This window comes from Penaeus chinensis, chromosome 39 (assembly GCF_019202785.1).
Source record: "Penaeus chinensis breed Huanghai No. 1 chromosome 39, ASM1920278v2, whole genome shotgun sequence".
NCBI lineage: Eukaryota > Metazoa > Arthropoda > Malacostraca > Decapoda > Penaeidae > Penaeus > Penaeus chinensis.
In genome coordinates, this window is record NC_061857.1 from 20,292,453 (window position 1) to 20,299,952 (window position 7,500).

Below are 7,500 nucleotides of genomic sequence, written 5' to 3' on the forward strand. Positions count from 1 at the left end.
CAGGTATTCTGGAAGGTCAGCTTTATAGGCAGCTAGAATGTCACAAATTTGGTAATAATATTTGTTCTTTATAAGTGTAGGGAAAATCTCTTTACCGAGCCTAGGTAGATCTTCAGTCCCTTTTCTTTTTCTTTTCTTTTGGCATTGGGCATTATGTTACCCTTGCAGAAACTGAGTGTTTGAAACTAATGGTGCTGTCCCATCAGTCAGCACCATTAGAAAATACTAAATAACATATGCTGAAGAAACAGTTGTGATTATAAGCAGCTCTTATCACGAAGAATATTATTTGCAGAAGTGGGTTTGCGAATTCAGATGCAAAATAACAAGATGCAGTGTAACAGTAATGCACTAGAATTATAAATGTGGTATGATATGTGGTAGATTCTGTTGATCAGAAAAAAAAGCGAGAGAGAGATTTTTATACTTTGATAATTTTTGTATGGAGAATGTCGTAGCAAGGGAACCTGTCTTTTTAGTAACTCTTTGCAGGACAATCTAAGTATATTTATAATATACTTACTGTATATGACATATATATTTTTTTTCAATGATTCAATAATCATTGATATATACAGTCACTTGCACTGTGTAAAAGAAGAAGAAAAAAATAGAATGTAGAAATGTTGCCCTTATAATTTGAGTGTATCTGCAGTTACTTCCTATTTGACTTGTGAATATTTATTTTTGGGCTGCTACTGGCTGGCAGCTTTTAAAAGGTTGCCTTTGAGGTAAGAAATAACAGAGCATTTTGACTTTATGATTTACATATTGTCAATTATTACAGACATACATTTGGATTGCTACCTTTTGTACATTTACATGCTGGATACTAACATTTTGCTTATTCATATTCATGCCAAGGGTGTCATGCATGTTTCATTAACATTTTATATTTTGTATTGAGGTCAATAAGGGCAAAAGTTTCATAGTTTGGCCTTAAATACCTGGAGCAAATTTCTCTCTGCATTATGTCTAAGATCATCTCCAATCATCCTAAAGTTAAAAGAGAATGGAGGCTTAAAAAAGGATAATGGCTATAGCTTCATTAATCATAGGCTCATTCTCACTAGTTGAGACAACAGATGCTAAAATCACTAGGTCACTAGTCGGAGCTCATAATATGTTTACTTTTTCTGAGTTGTCTTTGAGATGAGACTCGCATTGGTTTCACAAAGGAGTCCTGGCTTTTGTATGGTAGTGCATAGTGTGCAACAATATCTTGTGAGGGTGTTTGTGGATGTTCACTTGACAATCAGTAGTGATGGATGCTGATGAGGATGTGTGTATTTTGTTGCAGGATAGAGATGCTAATTTTTTATGTAGAAAATATTTTGTACTGAAGTTAAATGTGATGAGTAGCATAGACATTTAGAAATGTAGAAATATGTTTCTTGTAGGTTGTGGTCCAATAGTTTAGTCCAGCTTAGACTTGTTTTTTGTAATAGGGAAATAAAGTGTACCCTTTTCAAAATCAAAATGATGGGTCCATGATTTTTCCTATTTTCTTTCATAGTATTCAGTATTCCATTACACATGAAAAAAATGGTAACAAAAACAGTGTGGCTGGGTTAGGATAGGTTAGGGTTGGTAGTCAAGTAGGTGAATTTGAGAATGGAATCAAAGTGTGAAGGAAATTGGGAAAGGAGCAAGGTCAGAGTGAGAATCAGAAGAGAAATGAAGAGGAAAAGGAACTAAGATGAAGAAACAATAACTGATTTGAAATGCAATGAGGGAAAGTGATTACTAATTGCAAGTTTGTTTTTTATATAATACATAATTTCCAAATTATATGACGCAAAATTAATTAAGTAATTTTCTACCCATATTTCTTTGTTTCTTTTTATGTCTTTATATGTATATGATCACAGTTATAGCTACAAGCTGTTATGTATGTGCATGTTCTAATCTTGATGTGTATGTCATTATGGATGTAATCAGATAAAGGCCGTGGACAAATTAAAAAGTTGTGGAACCCGTAGATCAACCCAGATTCCCTGATAGAAAGTTTATTGTGTCTTAATAAGGTAATGTATAAATGTTGATATTGTGTGAAAATCTCTAAAAGAAACATCATGTTGTTCTTCATATTATTCTAATGATGTGCTTTTACAAAAAGTTATTAGATGTTTTTACGAAATGATATTAAAAACAGTATTGTTGTATTGTCATGTACTTAATGAATAACCTCGTTGAATAATTGAAGTGAAGTTTGTCGTGATTATACCACACCCTTGCAGTCTTCAGTACAACAAGCATTGTGGTCCAGTGATAGAGTATGACTTAGGATTTTCCAAGAAGTTTGGGTTGCAACAGTCCAAGATGGTAACTTGTGTTGAATATATATGAAATAAGACTACATTTCAGTATGCCCAGCTGTTTCTCAGTTAGTGATCAATGGATCTTTACCTAAATAGAAAATTCCTTTTTGCTTTATGAGTACAGGACAGTGCCTATACTCAATACAAAAACAAGCTTGTTCTCGGAAGAGTTGTTTATTATGTATTTGCCTTTGTGCAAATACACACACACACACACACACACATGCACTTATTTGTGCATACACATGCAAACATATACAGTATACACAAGCAGAGCCATGGGAATACATTTCCACACATCATGTAAGTACATCAGTGTGCACAAGTTACTTATGGCTGATGTTATTAACTGAGTGTCAGTGGTGTTGTGTTGGTTGCTAATGCAAGCATTGCATCCCCTGACCCTTCCACCAGTCCAGTATTAAACCCCTTACCCTTAAGAACATGTTTTATTTTAAGAAAATAGTAGAAAAAATTAAGTAAAAGCCATTTATTGCCACTTTCCTCAAATTATTTAAAGCTGCCTGGCTTTTAATTAGTGAATTTTCTTCAATAAAATTTTTGTTATCTACTTTGAAATCTCTCGGTTAACTGTATAGCTAGGTGATAGTATTTGTCCGGTCATGTTGAAAATCTGTAAAATGATTGAATAGATTTTTGTGCCCACGTCTACTGCCCTTGTGGCTCCAGCCAGGCTTTACCACTGCTGGATATAGAAAGCATATTTTTTAGAGGACATTTATCTTTGCAATTTTTCTATGCAATAAAATATCTTTGTGTCACTATTTTTATGTTTGTTGTACGTGCAGTAGGGAGTCGATTATGTGTATATTAAGAATGATGCTAATATCCTTAAACAAAGGATTTTGTCTGTACAGACAGATGACAGATTTAAAGGATTTAAAAGAAATTGTATGATTTTGCATGAGCAAGGATTACCTCATTTTTTGTGCATAAGACATGTATGTACACATGTTCATATTTGTACCATGACCTGTATTGAGTAAGTTCAGTGCAGGCCAATTCTATTTAATTAACATAGTCAGCAAAAGGACATAGTTTAGTATGGGATCCATCTGTGCATACAGAATTTTATGGAATGCTTGAACCTCTCTTGAATCTTAGGTTGCATTCTAGCATTTGGGCCAAAGATACATCAGTATGTTGACCAGGTTTACCGAGGTATCCATCGTTGTTGTAATATTCCAGTGTGATAGTGTGATGAATATGTACTCATCAACAGATACAGTGGTAGAGATTGACTTCATTATTTGTTTCATCATGGTAGAGGAAAAACAAATATCAAACATTTTATTGAAAATTTAATACCTGCAAAGTTCCTTGAAACATGTTCACTGTTAGAACTGTCTACATTTGTTTACCTGTTATCCCTCCAACCCTACCCCCCCCCCCCCCCCACAAAACGAGAAATCTTTTGAATCTCATGGATTTTGAGTTTCAGATATGCATAGCCTTACATTGTTAAAAATGTTTTATGATATCTTGGTATAACGACCTTGTTCTGTGAGAGATTGTTAGTGTGATGTATTGTATTCTTTGTCAACCTGTAGGAAGATGAGAAGTTACAGAAGTATATATTTCGTGTAATTAACTATATAGGGAAATGTATGTAGAGAGATACTGGTACCTTCATATTATTTCGTATTGGGGAGACACAGTTGTTACGTTTAGCTAAGCATAATATTAAAATTTACTAATAGATCTTTCATTTTCAGATAGCTATATTCTTTTATGTGGATTACATGTATGTATTTTTAAATTATTTTCCATAAAGTATTGTTTAAAATGCAATGTTTAATTTTCCTTTTCGCCACCATCACCATCATCATTCGTTATCTATCATCATTGTCATCATCATCACCATCATCGTTTGTTATCTATCATCATTATTATATCATCATCATCAATCATCATCATTATCATCATCATCAATCATCAGTCATGATCAGTCTAATCATTGTCATCATCATTATCATCATCATCATCATCATCATCATCATCATCATCATCATCATCATCATCAATCATCAATCATCATCAGTCATGATCAGTCTAATCATCATCCTCATTATCATCATCATCGCCCCCCCCCCCCCCAACCCCTTGCATGTTGTTGTCAGGGGGGGGGGGGGGCTAAGGAGGCGAGGACTGGGACCCACTGCTGGGGAACTCCCCTGCCTTGGGACTCAGCCCTTGACTCCACTAATTTTGCATGGCCTTTTTTTTCCCCCCTGTCTTTTCGTTTCCGTCCTTTCCCCAGCCCCTTCCACTGTTTCTCTCCCCAACATTCTCCAGGCTTACCTTGGCCAATAATGAAGATGTTAAACCCTTATTAGAGGCAATGAGGCTTACCCCAGGCTTTCCTTTGACCACGGCTCCGAACACTGCAACGAGTACCCCCGTCCTCAATGTCTACTAGAACATTATCCACCCAAGTCAACACTCAATCTCCAGGAGACATTTCTACTCTCCCAACATGCTCAACTTCTTCAGCTCTACCTCTTCATCAACTATCCCATCCTCCTTTATTACTACTTTACAGCTTGATTTTCCTATCGTGCTACATAACCTTAGATGTCTAGCACACTTATTTTGCTTTTAGCTATTAACCATTCATCAGCATCATTCGATCAATCATCATCTTCAACATCATTATCAGCATTAATCATCATCATCAGCATCATCATCGTCACATCATTCTTATAAATCATCATTATCAAACATCATCAATCTTATTCCTTACTCAGCATCAATCATATTCCTCTCTCATCATCAACACCGTCACATCATTCTCATCAATCATTATCTCCATCGTCACCATTATCATCATTTATCATTATCATCATCACAACTGCCTGCAGCCTACAACTGTTATCATCATTCATCACAGAAAAAGATGAGATAATGTGTATTGAATTTATACTATATATATGTCTGTTGTTGTGCTTGTGGGTTTTTGTTATAATGAAATATGACGAGAGACTGAGCCAGACTTAGTCTTGGACACAACACGAGGGTTTCGGACCTTTTAAAGTGAAAATAAAGGCCATAGAAAACTCGAAAACATTAAAAACTTATATTCTTCATCCTAGAAAATATTACTGAAATCCGCGACCAGATATTGGTATCCCTGAGAGGGGCGTCAATTAAGAGAGGGGGGCAGGGGGGCATTTGTCCCCTTCAAGGGCCCCAATTTTTGTTTTACTTTTTCTACTAATTACACATATAGATCTGGTTATAGCTTAAAATGCCCTTAGAATGTATATTTTTTCTACATTTCATTCCCTTAGCTCGGCTACATTAAAAAAAATAGGGTTTTAAAATACAATACTATTAATATTCGTGTTACCGCCACCAGCTTGGCGAACGCTGGCAAGAATACGTGACCTGAATGCCCCTAATGCCGCCGTTAATTGGCATCCGTCTGTAGAGCGCAATCGCTCCCTTGCCGTAATTGCTTAGGTAACGACGATATGACGATTGCGGGTATGATCTTGGGGAAAGTCTCTGCTCATGGCTGCCCAAACATTCTCAATGAGACTGAGATCTGGCGATTTGGGTAGATGTGGCACAGCGTAATCTCGGGGTGTTGCCGATATCACGCCTCCACGACACTGCGCGTGTGGACAGGGCTGGTATCCTGGACGACGTAAAATGGCTCCGGATCAGTGAAGAACATGGCCCTTACCGACGGTAGAAATATCTCGTCCAGGGTTTCCACAGGTATACCCCGTAAATCTGCCGAGCCCGACATTTGTCGACTCCCCGACTTCGCTGCTGTGCACCACTCCAACTGCCCAACGATTTCTGACAGTCTGCGTGCTGTAGCCAGTAGAACAAAAGGAGTTCGCATCCCTTGTAGTAGTTATGGATTGTTAAACAAAAAAAAAAAAAAAAAAAAAAAAAAAAGTAATGAGAGTAAATACCTAAGAAGAATATGGCTCACAGTAAGGGGACATGGCAACTAACTACCTAGGGGTATTGCCACTGAGTATCAAATGCTTTTCATTAACTCATGATATTCATGAAATTCAATGCAAACTTCCTATTTGTCTTTCATAGAGCACATCGAATTGTAGGTTTTTAAATGATATTTCCTTGATCATCTTCCTCCGTCGTGCGCATAGGGTGCCCACTTCTGGCAATGTATCTAGTTGGTCGTTGCTTGGTGTCGCTGGATCCACAGCATGGTTGGCTTCAAAATAACTAATCTCGATGTTTCGGAACTTGATTGTCCTCAGAGTAAAGCGTAAATATGGCGCTACAAATTGTCTAAGAGGCTTCCATTGCTAATATTGGCACGATGCAGGGAACTTGCCATACCAACTCCGAAACACTATTCGAACACATTATGAAGCTTCATCTGTTCCGAGCTTTGAAATCAAAAGTACCAACATATCCGAATCAACTCCTAGCGATCGATCGTTTCGGTAAAGTACTTTTTTACCGACTGTATACTAAAGGTCATGCTATCAAGAGCACCAACTACACCTCCAGCTTGAGAAATGATTTTAAGCATCACCGATAGATGTAGTATACATCGTTGGTTGAAAAGGGAAGAGGTACAGAGGCAAGATATAGGGGCAGTGGGAAAACCAGGGACCGGATACACAACCGAGTTACGGCGCCGTGTATGTGTATATATACGTACACACACACACACACACACACACGTATATATATAATTTTTATATATAATATAAATAAATACACATATATATATATATATATATATATACATGCAGTGTTTATACACACACACACATAAATATATATATATATATATATATATTATTGTAAATGTCATTATTTTCATTAATGTTAAAATATATGCATACATACACACAAACACACACACACAAACAAACACATGCACACACATACACACATATATATACATATATATATATATACATACATACATGCATACATACACGCAGACACTTATACATTTATGTACACACACATATGTATATATATATAATTTATATTTATATTCATATACAGACATATAAATACATAAGTATGTATTTATACATGTATACATATCCATATCTATATCTATATATAAGTATGTATTTATACATGTATACATATCCATATCTATATCTATATATAAGTATGTATTTATACATGTATACATATCCATATCCATATC

General features: G+C 36.0%; 1 protein-coding gene across 1 annotated transcript in view; it reads left to right on the forward strand.

The window, feature by feature from the left end:
* Positions 1-4,128, forward strand: part of LOC125046650 — a 23,539-nt gene extending 19,411 nt beyond the window's left edge. The window contains exon 9 of the mRNA XM_047644491.1: positions 1-4,128. This exon is cut by the window's left edge and continues 1,010 nt beyond it. The gene's annotated coding sequence lies outside the window, so the exon portion shown is untranslated.
* The last annotated feature ends 3,372 nt before the right edge of the window (positions 4,129-7,500 follow it).